At 33.8% G+C, this 14,710-nt stretch overlaps 1 non-coding gene across 1 annotated transcript; it reads left to right on the top strand.

Moving 5' to 3' along the window:
* The first annotated feature begins 7,764 nt into the window (after positions 1-7,764).
* Positions 7,765-7,872, top strand: LOC141503683 (U6 spliceosomal RNA). Its single transcript, XR_012473016.1, has one exon. It is a non-coding gene; the product is annotated as a U6 spliceosomal RNA (small nuclear RNA).
* The last annotated feature ends 6,838 nt before the right edge of the window (positions 7,873-14,710 follow it).

Raw genomic sequence — 14,710 nt, forward strand, 5'->3', positions numbered from 1 at the left:
TAATTGACCATGAACTTCCCAATCAATCTGCCCATTTCCCTTCTCCCCCACCCACGGGTTAGACTTTCTCAGCCCAGTTAATGTCTTTAGGGAATGGGGCTTGGAATTGATAAACATGTGTACCCTAAGAAAAATTTGGCCATTTTCCCCTCTTCTCCAAACCAGGAAGAAGGCATGGGAGTCCCCCATTTTAAACAATGGTGCCAAAACAAATTTTTGGGGGGTGTCTCATCTTTCTTGTAGTGAAACATGCATTCAATCTAAGACACAGGTTTGAGTTTCAAAGTTCAAAAAAGGAGGATTTCCCTTCTTCCTCCTGCCTGCTTCTGTAGAGGCTGGGGGTGGCAGAGAATGAGAGAGACCATTTCAAAGAGAAAAAGACAGAGTTGCAGCCAAAGACAGTTTCCAAGAGCTCAGGTGTTTTGTTTTTTGTCAAATCTAATTCCTTCCAAGGGGTAAACACACAGCTGGGGGAGGAGTATTGGTACCAAGTTTTCCACCATATTTTAATTCTCCATCAATTTATAGGTAGGCAAACATATCAATTAGGACATACACCGAACATCCGTCCTTAACAACCCTCACTCCATAGTGTGGTATAAACCAAACACACCTCAGAACTGCCATTTCCCTAGTCAGTCTGAACAGGGCAGGCCCTCATCAGGGCTACTGCAAAACACCACATGGGATAAGCTTAGCTGACTCCCCACAAAACTAAACCTTTTTCCAGTTTCCAGTAAAAGGTAAACACAGAAGGAGGGCTAGAGGTCCAATAACTTTCCTATTTTTCTAAAAATCTAGGATCTTAAAAAAGGTTGTGCTTCTCATCTATGGAGCTAGATCCAATTTCCCAGTCTTGGCAGAGTATACTGGCTGGCTTGCCATTTATGTAGCCACTGACTACTTGAGTTCAGTCCTGCCTATGATGAATCATTATTCAAATTTGGGAAAGCAAGGGTGGAAACAAAACAAAAATTTATTTAAAAAGGCTACAAGACATAGGAAGGGCTAGGAAAAGAGAGATAGAGAGATAAAAGAACAGCCAAGCAGCATTAGCTGGGTCACAGGTTGTTAGAGAAGACTGTGGCAATTTTCAGAATTTTTAATTTGATATTTAATTGGGTATTTTTAAATTGTTCTTTGTCTAGATTTCTTTTAGTCACATATTGAATTCATGATCTCCTCTTTCTCTATTTTATTTACATAAGCATTTAAAGAGATAAAATTCCCCTAAAAACTGCTTTGACTGTATACCATAAATTTTGATATCATGTCTCACTTTTATCATTTTCTTGGATGAAAAGATTGATTATTTCTATGATTTGCTGTTGATCCACTCATTCTTTAAAATTAAGTTACTTAAATTTTTGGTTTATCTTTCCATGTTTCTTTATTACATGTAATTTTTGTTGCATCAGGATCTGAAAAATATGCAATTATTATTTCTGCCTTTCTGCATCTGATTATAAAGCTTTTTATGCCCTAGTACATGGTAAATTTTGGTATAAGTGTTATGTACTGCAGAGATAAAGATATATTCTTGTCTATTCCCATACACTTTTCCCCAGAGGTCTAACATATCTAAGTTTTCTAAGATTAAATTCACCTTCTTATCTTCTTTCTTATTTATTTGAGGTTTAATTTATCTAGTTGAAAGGGGGGCTGAAGCCCCAAATTTTATATTTCTACTGTCTATGTCTTCTTATAATTCATTCATATAATTCATTCATTTGGACACTATACCACTAGATGCATAGGTTTAAAAATGCTATAACTTTATTGCTTATGGTGGCTTTTAAGAAGATGCAGTTTTTTTCCTCATCCCTTTTAATGAAATCAGGTTTTGCTTTTGCTTTGTTTGAAATCAGGATTACTACCCTTTATTTTTTTACTTCAGTCCTATGACATTTACCCATTGTGGATCTCTCTGTTTCAAATGTGTGTCTTGTAAAGAAAATAATGTAGCAATCTAGTTTTTAATTCATTCTGCTATTCACTTATGTTTCATGGGAGAGGTCATTCCATTCACATTTAGAGTTTAGATTACTAATTTTGTATTTCCCTCCATGTTGTCTTTTGCCATTTGGACTTTTCTCTTTCCTTTCTTCCTATCAATGTTTTACTTTCCTTTCCCTTTAACTTTGCTTTTAAATTTTATATTTATGTTTACTTTCATTTTTTACCTTTGCCTTTTACCTTTTACCTTTACCTTTTTTCAATCCCTTCTTCCCTTTTCTTTCCCTTCCTCCCACCCCCACATCCCTGTAGGATAGGATACCTTTATAAATACAATTGAGAATGTAAGCTATTTCCTTTCTGGGCCAAATCCATTGAGTAGGATTTACTCTGTGTTCACAGTCCCCTTTCTTTCTCTCTACTATAATAGGTCTTTGTTCCTCTTTTCCTAGTGTAATTTATTCACTAACACCTGTCTTGCATTTACATCCCCATTGTCAAAATATACTCCTATTATCTTACCTGTACTATTCTCAAAAGTTAATTGATTGATTGATTGCTTTATTGATTGGTTAGCAGTATTATCTCATAGTCACTAAATACCCTTCCCTTTTCTGTCACATTAGAAATACTCTTCATAAATCACATCAAATTATAGTTAATTTATAACACACCCTCCTTTCAAGTAACCTCTATGTACCCACAATCTTCATGAACCAAAGCATCATTCAAAGCCAAATCATTTCATGAATCTTTTATACCCTCCTAGGCTTACTTCCTCCACTTGTTGCCAAAGTGTCAAGCTAAGCAAAATCTCCTCATGATGTTTTCAATCCAGTCCTTCTAAGTATACTCTCTTTCTTCATTTATGTAGTACTCCAGCTATAGCCCTCAGTCTTCCCCAACCAAAGTATCAGGTAAACTCTCTCCTAAGGTTTCTTTGTCACTCCAACCATGGTACTAAAACCCTCCTTAACTAAAGTATAGATTAAGAAAACAGTCACTTCCTAATCTCTTTATGTCTAACTCTTCTAAGTAATCTCCCATCCTCTGTCTCTATAGTAATGCAAACTTCTAGGTCTCTAGTAAAGTCACTTCTGATCTAATTATGTGTAGGTCCTGTAAGTACTCTAAGTACTGGAACAGTCTGAAGGTCTTTGTTTAGAAAGTTAAAATTGACTGCAATGCATGAGAGAGACTGACACAGAACTGCAACAGCATAATATGCCCTCAGCACCATCATCATAATGCTGAGCTCTATGACAAGGCAGAATTAAAGTAGTTCAAAGGAAATATAAAATATATTAATTTAGAGTAAATACCCCAGTTCACTTGATCTTTTCATCCCTGATTTATGGCAGAGTATTCTGAACTCCTATTAGTCTGATCTGTCTCAGAGTGAAGTACTGCATGCAATTATTTATGGCTCTCAGAAAGTAATTTGTTTTATCGCCCAATTCCAATTCTTTGTAGGTGACCTTTCCTCTCAACCTTAATGTACGTTGTATTTTTAATTTAGATTATTCAATCAGGATTAACTCTTTTTAATTTATATTTTATTTTTCAAATTACCTGCAATAATTACCTTTCAACAATGATGTCATTTTGGTCTTCTTCAATAATGGACAAAAACCAACCACGCTCATCTTCTCTAGATATGATCTCTTCAATTATATTCAGTCCTTTGATTATCCTAGGAGGAATACAATTCTAAAGAGTAATAAGGGTTATCTTAGGGCTGTATCAATTCACTGTTCTTAACTAACACTTGTTTTTCCCTCCTTTCTTTTTACCTTTTTTTTTGTGTCTCTTGAATCTTGTATTTGAAGATCAAATTCTCTGTTCAATTCTAGTCTCTTTACTAGGAAATTTCGAAGTCCTCGATTTCATTGAATATTCATCTTTTCCCTTGACAGAATATGTTGTATTTTGCAGCTTAGTAAATTCTTGATTGTAATCCAAGGTCCTTTGCCATCCAAAAATGATCATATTCCAGGCCCTCCAATCCTTTGATGTTGAATCTGATAAGTCCTATGTAATTCTGATTGTGCTTTTTTTTTTGTATTTAAATTGCTTCTTTTTATTGCTTGAAATATTTTCTGCATTATTTGAGAATTCTGGAATTCTGGAACTTGCCTTTGATAGTCCTTGGAGTTTTTTATCCTGGGGTCTCTTTCTGAAGGTGTTTTCAAGAATTTTCAAGGATTAATTTATCCTCTTGTTCTAGTATATTGGACTAGTTTTCCCAGATTTTCAGGTTCTTTTTTGATCTAGGATTTCTGGTAGAAGAAAAATTCATAAATTATCTCCCTTTGAACAATTTTCCAGGTCAATTTTTCCTAAATGGAAAAATATTTTCTTCAATTTCTTCATCTTTTTTATTTTGTTTGTTGGAAACTTGGTGTCTCCTAGATGAATTAATTTCTAAATTTTCAATTACAAGTTTTAGGTTTTTATTTTCTTCAGTTAGCATTTCCAGTTGATTAATTTTACTTTGTGCTGAATTACATTTTGTTTCAACTTTTCCAGTTTTAAAGGAATTTGATTTCTTTGGTCAATTTTTCATAATTTTCCTTCAAGTTTCTTATTTCTTATTTATATTTTTCTTCTTCCTCTCTTCTTTGGTTTTTAAATTCTTTTTTCAACTCTTTTATGAGGTTTTTGGATTTGAGTTCAAGTCCCAATTTTTCTAAGTTCCACCCTCTGTCTCTATAGTAATACAAACCTCTAGGTCTCTAGTACAGTAAAATCACTTCTCATCTAATTATGTATAGAGTTTATAAGTAATTTCCTCTTTGGGCCAAAACCACTGAGTTGAATTTACCTGTGTTCGCAGTTTCCTTCCTTTCTCTCTACTATGATAGGTCTTTGTTCCTCTTTTCCTGGTATAATTTATTCACTAGCACCTAGCCTTCTACTGGAATAGTCCCTTTTTAAGAATAGTCCCTAACACCTAGCATTCTACTAGAATAGGCCCTTCTTTAAGACCTCCCATGTATGTAATTTGTCACTGCTTCCTTCATTTTTATCATCTCTATCTGTATATCTGTATATCTATTTGTAGTTTTCTTTGGTTAGCACTCAGTTTTTTTTTTTTGTCATTTTGATTGTTGAACTTTGCTCTTGGGAGATAGAGCTAGGTGGTACACAGGATGGCACACTGACTTTGGAGTCAGGAGAATTAAATTTGTTCTAGAATATCAAGGCAGTTTTCCTTGACAATTTTTTGAAAAATGATGACAAAGCTCTTTTTTTAGTTCATGACTTGGGACAGTCCATTAATTTTTAAATGATCTCTTTTAGATCTATTCCCAGTTGTTTTTTAAACAGATATTTCACATTGTCTTCTATTTTTTTCTATTCTTTTGGTTTTCTTTTATTGTTTCTTGATTTCCCATAAGGTCATTAACTTCCATTAGCTCAATTCTATTTTTTTAGGAAATTATTTTCTTCATTGGACTTGTGTACCTCCTTTTCCTTTTGGTCAATTCTACTCCTTAAGGTATTCTTCTCCTCATTGACTTTTTTGTGCTCTTTTATCATTTGATCTAGCCTGGTTTTTATGGTATTATTTTTTCAGTAGTTTTTATCTTTTGCTAGGATTAAGTAATTTTTAAAGATTTTCTTTCACAATTCTTATTTCTCTTCCCAATTTTTCCTCTACTTTTTTTTAACTTGATTTTTCAAAATCCTTTTTGAACTCTTCCATGGCCTGAAATCAATTCACAGTTTGCTTGGTGGCTTTGGATAGGGGAGCTTGACTTTGTTATCTTCTTCTGAATGTATATTTTATCTTCTTTGTCACCATTGTAACAGTCTATGATCATAATTGTGTTTCCTCTTTGCTTACTTTCCCAGACTATTACATGATTTTAATTTTATTCCATTAAGACTCTACATGCATAGTCCCAAGATTCAGGGTTTTATGCAGCTTATTTAAGAGATACTTCAGCATTTTCTACATACTTCAGTTCATGCAAGTTGGTATGATCTGTGGAGAGGAATGTTTTCTATTCTCCTTGCCTGTGCTCTAGTATGTGAGGAAACACAGGTACTCTTTTCTGTCCTGGATCTGTGATATGGATTCTCATACCTATGCAACTGCAAACTCTGGGAATGATGGTGACCCTCCTGGCCCTGGGACTGCCACACAGGACTGTAACTTGCAACTGAGTATGGGTAAAAAGAGTACTGCCTCAGTGCTAGCAAAGATACCCTTGTAATCTCTTTCTTATCAGTTGTTCAACCCCCTTACCATCTGTGAGCTAAGAGCTCTGGAAGCAGATAATGCTGATGCTGATGTTGATGCTAATTCAGTGGTTCGCAAGACCTACCCTGGTTTGCTTAGGTAGAAACTGTGCTGGTACAGTTCATGCTATGTTTCTCTCTCATCCAGATGAGACAAACCTTTCCAGCTGAACTTCAAAGTTTTCTTGGGTTGGAAAATTGTTCTACTCTTTTTTTGTGGGTTCTGACACTCTTGAATGTGTTTAGAGTCATTATTTAAAAATATTTGGAGGAGAGCTCAGTTGAATACCTGGCTTTATTCTGTCATTTTTAGTTCCACTCCCTTGCCTTCTCAATTATTGAGGTAAAGATTAAAAAGAGAATTTAAAACTTAAATTTTTAAAAATGTTACAAAAAGAAAAAAATATTATAGACATAGTGAATTCTAAATCATACAATGTTTACTTTAAAATAATAATAGTTTCCAAAACTTCAAATACCATTTTTGAGGCTTTCTAAAAACATGAGAGGAAAAAAGGAATAAAATATTATAGACTTGCACTGAAATCAATAGGTTATGAAAAAGTCAGGAAGAACTGGGACCAAAAATATCACTATAAAAGAGTATTAGGAGATTTGTTAAGAAATGGTGTTTACTTTATATTAAAGAAATTACATTTTGTTATTGCTTTCTGTTTGAAGTATTTATAGAGTAGCACATTCTTTGAACTATTCATTGAATGCCCAGTCCCTGTAGAATGGTGGAAAATGCGTAAGATCTTGCCTACAAATGGAGAAATTAATATTCTGGAATTTTAAATGACTTCTCAACGTTTATTCCCCTAGAAAGTGTCCGAAGTTGGATTTAAATCCAGGTCTCTGCACTTTAATTCCAACCTAGCATATGCTTAATAAATTGAATTTTCTTTTTTTTTTTAGGTTTTTTGCAAGGCAATGGGGTTAAGTGGCTTGCCCAAGGCCATACAGCTAGGTGATTATTAAGTGTCTGAGACCATATTTGAACCCAGGTACTCCTGACTCCAGGGCCAGTGCTTTATTCACTACGCCACCTAGCTTCCCCTAATAAATTGAATTTTCTAAATGTTTCACCTAGACAATGGAAGAATTTGTGTTAGAATGTAGCATGACAAATATTGGAAAAATTTAAGAAGGCCTAAAAAGTGCCTAAAATGTTTTGCTGGGTATGAAAGGGTAGATTTGGGATTAGTGATAGAAATCATATGGAGGTAGAGTTTTAGTTCAAGATATGATTATGTTCACAATATATGGTTAAGGAGAAGTGCTATACAGAAATAGAAGGAATATGGAAGGAATGAAAGTAGATAGGAAGAATAAAGGAGGTTAAGGAATGAAAGAAATGAGCTAACAAAGGAAATGAAGGAGGGAAGGTGGAGAGAGAAAGGAAAGAAGGAATGAAGGAAATATGAAGAAGGAAAAGAAAAGGATGGGAGGGAAAGAAAGGAAGGGAGGAAGGGTGGAAAAAAAAGAAGGAAGAAGGAAGAAAAAGAAAGAAAGAAAAAATGGCAAAAGCACAGAATTTATTTTCAAAAGATGTCTTTGGTGCTCACTTCAGCAGCACATATTCTAAAATTGAAATGATAAAGAGAAGATTAGCATGGTCCCTACACAAGGATGCCATGCAAATTTGTGGAGGATATCTTTGAATGTAGATTAATTGACCACTTGTTATCTATGTGAGGAGGGTTTATATTAAATATAAGGGTAGGATTTAGTAACTCTGAAATTCCTTCTAGTTTTAAGATTTGCTGTTTTCACTATCTTAATCAGAGGCAGTTTGGAATAGGAGTCAGGAGATGCCTGATTAGACTCACTAGTTGGGTTATGATAATCAATCACTTAACCTCTCAGTGCTGTTAAAACACCTCTTGAAGACTTCACATTGTTAGTAATTTACTGATCTGAATTGCTGGCAAGAGTTTCCATAACAGGAGCTCCCCTTACCGAAGAAAGAGCAGTTTGGATGTCTGATCCTCCACCAAAAAGTGATGATGACTATTTCCTAGCTAGCCCAGCATAACTTATTGCTCCATTCAAATTCTTCTGTCTTCAAGTTGTTTGACATTTACCCTAGCCCATAAAAAGTGACTACTCGAATCTTATAATTTTTATAATCTCCTAAATGCCTTAGATGATAAATAGTAATATAAAATCTTAACTAACTGTAAATGAAAAGGATCAACCAATTCACCTGTGTCCCAAAAGATTAATATTTGGCACACTGGTAAAGAAAATTATTTTATATGTGACTTAGAAAGTAGTCAAAGAAGAACTAGGATTGAAAAGAATCTATATTTTCTTCTTTTAAATAAAGATTAATATTCATCAAGTGTTAGCTATGCAGGTATAAAATCAAAAAAGACAAATACTCAGAGAAATGCTTAGAAATTGGTTTGTATTACACTAAAAGCTCATTAAATTTCCTATTCTGAACATAACCTGAAAAATTAATTGATAGTTATATGTAAATCTATTTAAGTGATATGTAAATATGAAATAATATATTACTAAATATTAGCATGTGGTTTTCATTCAGAGCATGGGGGGGTCTATTGTATATAATGAAGTGTATTGAGAATATACTACCTTATTTAATTACATGTCATTAAAGAAGATATGTAAAATATATTTTTCTCCCTCTCACTTGCTGTCTCCCCAAAGCATAATGATGATAAACATTTGGACATTACCTGAAAGCTAGCTAAATCTGGCTTAAAACCATCTGCTACTACTTGAAGGTTTTTTTTTTAATGGGGAAAAAAGATTAGAATTCTAATATAATATTGAGGAACAATAACAATAGTTTTGCCATCGTACCCCACTCAGAATTCTGTAACTGAACAAGAAACAGTATGAATCATCAGAGAAATAGATCACATTCAAGTTATATTTCATTATTGGTAACATAATTCTGCCAGGTATAATAGCTATATATAGTCATCTGTATAAGGCATGATGATCTCTTTCAAAGGTGTGTCAGAGTTTCTTTCTCCTGACTATTATTGATTGGACCTGGTATACTCACGTCTTTCATTATTCACCTTTGACCCAATAAAAATACTCCTTTTGTTTTAGCTAAACAATGAAAGTTTCCCAGCATTGCTTACTTCTTTTATTTTTTAATTGTTTTTAAATATTTTATTTATTTTGAGTTTTACAATTTTCCTCCAATCCACCCCTCACAGAAGGCAGTTTGCCAGTCTATACATTATTTCCATGGTATACATTGATTCAAATTGAATGTGATGAGAGAGAAATCATATCCTTAAGGAAGAAAGATATAATAAAAGAAATAGCAACATCATACAATAAGATATCAGGCTTTTTTCTAAATTAAAGATAATAGTCCTTGGTCTTTTTCAAACTCAACAGTTTTTTCTCTGGATACAAGGAAGTATTCTCTATCTCAGACAGCCCCAAATTGTCCCTGATTGTTGCAATAATGGAATGAGCAAGTCCATCAAGGTTGATAATCACCTCCATGCTACTGTTAGTGTGTACAATGTTTTTTTGGTTCTGCTCTCATCTCACTCAGCATCAGTTCATGCAAATCCCTCCAGGCTTCTCTGAATTCCCACTTAATTCTTTTATTACTACAATTTAGGTGCTAATTTTAAAAGGCAAAACCACAAATATTTATTACGCATTTACTATGTCAGACATTTTCCCAAGCTCTGGGTATACCAAAAATCGCAAAAAAACAGTTATGGTTGAATTAATAAATCAGAGGATCATCTGCACAGAGATAATAATTGCATTTACAAAAGTTGATGAGACCATTGAGTAATAATAGAGAGGAAGAAGAGAAGAGGATTCAGGTAGAGCCCTTGGGGATACACACAGTAAGCAGATATTATCTGGTTAAAAAATCATCCAGAGGAAACTGACAAGAACTACTCAGACAATTAGGAGAAGAATAAGGAGAGAATAGTGCCATGGAAAATTTAGAGAAAATAGAGTGTCAAGGAGAAAAAGATGAATAGTTTCAAAAGCTAGAGAGATCAAAAAGGAGGAGAATTGAGAAAAGGTTAATTGTCTTTACATATCTTACACTTGACAATTAATAAATCATTGGAAATTTTGGAGGGAATAATTTTGTGGACTGATAACAGCAGAAGCCAGATTGCAGAGATCTAAGAAGAGAAAGGAAAAGAAATGGAGATCTTAGTTATAGATGATTTTTGTCATGTAGTTTAGCTATGAAAGATAGGAAAAATATAGATGATAGGTAACAGAGGTGAATTGATTTAATGAGGGTTTTTGGAAGATGATGTAGGCATGGATTTATCTGGAGGCACTAGGGAAGGAGACAGTAAATAGGAAATGAAGTTTAATGGGACAGTAGGTGAGTTTGTGGGGAAAATCTGTTGTATAAGAGAGGCTCTTTTGTTCATTTAGAAGTATTTAGAAATAATTCTAAGGAATTACTTAAAAGAAAAATAAAAAAAAAACAGGAATAAGTAAAAAATGACCAAAATCAATCTATACATTTAAGAAAATTCTAATATTATTGGCTGTATTCTACACATGTGGAACCTTCCCTCCTTTAACCTCTGCAAGGCAATGGATTGGATATTTTTGTCATATTTCTACTTTGGGGACAATCTAGTTCTTTGTAATTTTCTACTATTCATTTTAAATTTTCATGTGGTTGTTCTTCCCATTTACATTGCTGAAATTACTTTGTGTATTGCTTTATTGACTCAGGATACTAGCTGTGTGACCTTGGGCAAGTCATTGAAATGTACCCTGCATCCAGGGCCATCTCCAGTAGTCCTGATTCATATCTAAGCCACTGGACTCAGATGGCTCTGGAAGAGAAAGTGATGCTGGTGCCTTAGCACAGCTCCCCCTCACCCAAATCCAATTCATGTGCTTGTCATGGTATCACTTCCCTGATTTTGTGGTCTTCTTCAGAAATGAAGGAGGAAACATTATCAGTTTGTGCAAATGTTCTTACTCATCTGTTTTCTTTATATTTAATCATTCTTACACATAAAAAGGTTTTATTACATTTGTGGAACACATTTTCTTTAGTCATTCCTCAATTAATGAGCTACTTTGATTCCAAAAATTTGACATTTATATATTTGCTTTGTACATTGATATTATAAGATAAAAAAGGACTTGATTTTTAAAGTCAACTAAATAGGTATCTTTATTTTAAAAGTAGTTATATATTAGTGTAATATCACAGAAAGAGCACAGACTAAACTTCAGAAGACTTCACTGTGTGACCCCAAAATTTCAATTCAGTGTGCAATAAATGAATATGGATCATTTTGAGCATTTTTAATTTATTATGGAAGTTAGCAGTCCCAAAGAAATTGAATCCAAAAGTTGTCTCAGCAGTCATGGATCCCTTTATCTCGGGTTGAGTGTTTTTTAATAGCAGTTGAATGGATGCCAAAAACAAATTGAAGTGGTATAATTCTTTGATTGATCAATTTCAGTACCAGGAGGAAATTCTCTGGGTAAGAAGGAGGATTGGTCAAAGGGAGGAAGTGGAACTCATTGCTTGGCTTATTCAAGGGAGATTACCAAAGTTTAATCATCCTCACATGACATCAATAATGAGTGTTTAATCACTGAGGAGGCAACAGCATTCTGAGCCTTTCTACTTTCTTTTTTGACCATCAGACACTGTCTTAGGCAAGTCACTTAACTCAATGTTTATCTCAATGTCTGGAACAGAGGAGCTTCCAAGGTACAAAGGAATGAGGAAGATAGTATAACAAATCTCTGTCCCTTTCCTAACTTAGGCCTAAATAGCAAACCAATAATATAAATAACATAAATCTGTTATATAATCTATACATAGATATTATCATTATTACCTAGTGGATTAATTCATCTTAACTCATATTTTAGTAGCAATAAATATCAAAATTTATCCAAGCTTTATTTTTATACATAATTTACTAATACTGTCCCTGATACTTCACAAGAGAACAGACAAGTCATCTCTCCTCTCTGGGCTACAGTTTCTTCAATAACTGCAAAATTAAGTGGTTGTTATATATAAATCTAAGGTCACTTCCATTTCTATTGATGAGAGGCAGTGTGCTGAAATTAAATGGGTCCTGGATTTAGAGCAGAGAGGATTTTGGTTTGAATCCTGCTAATGGTTATAATGCTTACTAACTCTTCAGTATTGGCAAATGAAGTCCTTGTTTCTTGGCATCAGTTTTCATCATTATAAAATGGAATGAATAAATAAAAAAGGAACATTTGTTTAGCTATATGCTAAACATTTGTTTAGCTATATGCTAAACAGTACACATGCACACATACACACATACACACTAATGTGTGCATGAAATTCAAAAATAATCCATTTCATCAAGTTGTCATCATTCTTAGGGGAGAAAAGAATACTTGGATATTGTGATGATGATGATGATGTTTGCTCTTCATTCTCAAAAAAGACCATGACATCAGGGAGGCGATGGCATGACAAGCAGGTGAATTGGATTTGAATCAGGAAGTGCTGTGCTAAATCACCAGCCTCATTTTCTTCTCCAGAGCCAACTGAATTCAGTGGCTAGATATGAAAGAGGAAAATAGAAGATGGCACTAGATGAAAGGTAATCAGGGTTAAGTGATTTACTCAAAGTTACACAATAAATGACAAGTGTCTGAGGCTGGATTTGAACTCCTATCTTCCTGACTTCAAGGCCAGTGCTCTAGGTACTGCATCACCCGGCTGCCCCAAAAGGGCACTTTGGTTTGGATATCACAGGACTGATGTTGAGTGGAACAATCAGGAAATAGATTAATATTGCCTTTCCAGAAGCAATGGAAGTAGTGTTTTAATCATGATTCCATTAGTGCAAAATCAAGATGGGGGAGGGGAGGAATTACATGGAGGTGGCAGGCAGGATGATATTGGGGAGTTTAGTTAAAAATGGCTGGGACCATCAAGATTTAGTGGATGATGGGATAATAGTATCTTTTCTTTAGAGAATATGTCTTTGATAATTTTGTGGTGCTTTCTAAAAAAAAGCTGCAATTATCTCTTTGAAAACAAAATTTTATATTTTATTTGTTTTTCTCAATTTATTAGGATAAATATATATTTTTTTAATGAGGAACTTGAACTGGGTCTTTTGTAGATCAAAATCTATGATGCAATGATTTAGTGAGATGATACTAATATTACATCCATCTTACAGATAAAGAACTGAAGCCATAAGAGGTTAAATGATTTGTCTTAACATAGTAAGTATATGACAGGACTCAAATAAAATTTTTTCTTTTTTGACTTCAAGTGTGTCACTTTATCCAGTATACCATAATGCCTTTACATATATTCCATAATCAATCTGCTGCATTTGGCTGTTATTATCTTAGAAGGAATGTTTATATATCTTGAAAATTGATCACATACTTTCTCATTAATTTTTCATTAGATTAGCACTGTGAAAAAAAAATCCAGAGTTATTTTAAATATTTAAAATCGCATGCAATTTGAAGCAAAGATCCATTGAATTTGGTCAATGAAGATGAAAACTAATTTGGAAAATTAGGGTCCAATACACACATTAAATTTTATTTTGATTTACATAAATTTGGGGGGTAATTATCTGGGCTTTTCCCTTTATTGGCATAGATAGCTAAAGCTGCAACTATTAACAATTGGTAGTATCATATTGTTTATTGATTGTTTTGTATTGGAGTTGTTTCATTATAGCTGACCCTTTAGGATCCCAGTTGGAATTTTCTTGGCAAAGTTACTGGAGAGATTTGCCACTTCATTCTCCAACTCATTTTACAAATGAAACTGAAACAAACAGGATTAGATGATTTGCCCAGGTCATACAGTTAGTGTCTGAGGCCAAATTCATGAAGATTAGTCTTCATGATTTCAAGTCCAGTGCTTTATTCATTGGACTACCCAGTATGATATTAATTTCTGGCCAAATGCTGAGAAAACTTTAGGAGAGTTGATTCTTAATTTATATAAGTAACCACACACTATTATTATTAGTTTTTAGGTTTTTCTAAAGCAAATGAGGTTAAGTGACTTGCCCAAGACCACACAGCTAGGTAAGTATTAAGTGTCTGAGGCCGGATTTGAACTCTGGTACTCCTAACTCTAGGGCTGGTGCTCTATCCACCTAGCCACCTCAATACCACCATTATTGATGAACTATTTTAAAAGTATCAGAGGAATTGAGTTTTATTTTCTCGCTGAATGGAAAATTTGAAGATTAGCCAATCAAACTCTGAAAAATCAATGAGTATTGCAAATAGTAAAAGCTTTCTCAAAAGTCCAAATGAAAGAAAAAAAAAACCCTTAAACCTTCCAATTCTTTCAAGAAAAGTCCTATAGTTTAACAAATGACTTTTCAAGCTTGGGGAACTGTTTTGTATTAGAAGATGATGAATTTCTTCTAGTAATATATGTACCAGTGTGTGTCTTCCTTCTCCATAAAAGTCCAACTCTCAGAGTTCTTTCATTTTTAAAGGAGGTGTCTTTCAGTGG

The sequence above is a fragment of the Macrotis lagotis genome, chromosome X (genome assembly GCF_037893015.1).
Source record: "Macrotis lagotis isolate mMagLag1 chromosome X, bilby.v1.9.chrom.fasta, whole genome shotgun sequence".
Lineage (NCBI taxonomy): Eukaryota > Metazoa > Chordata > Mammalia > Peramelemorphia > Peramelidae > Macrotis > Macrotis lagotis.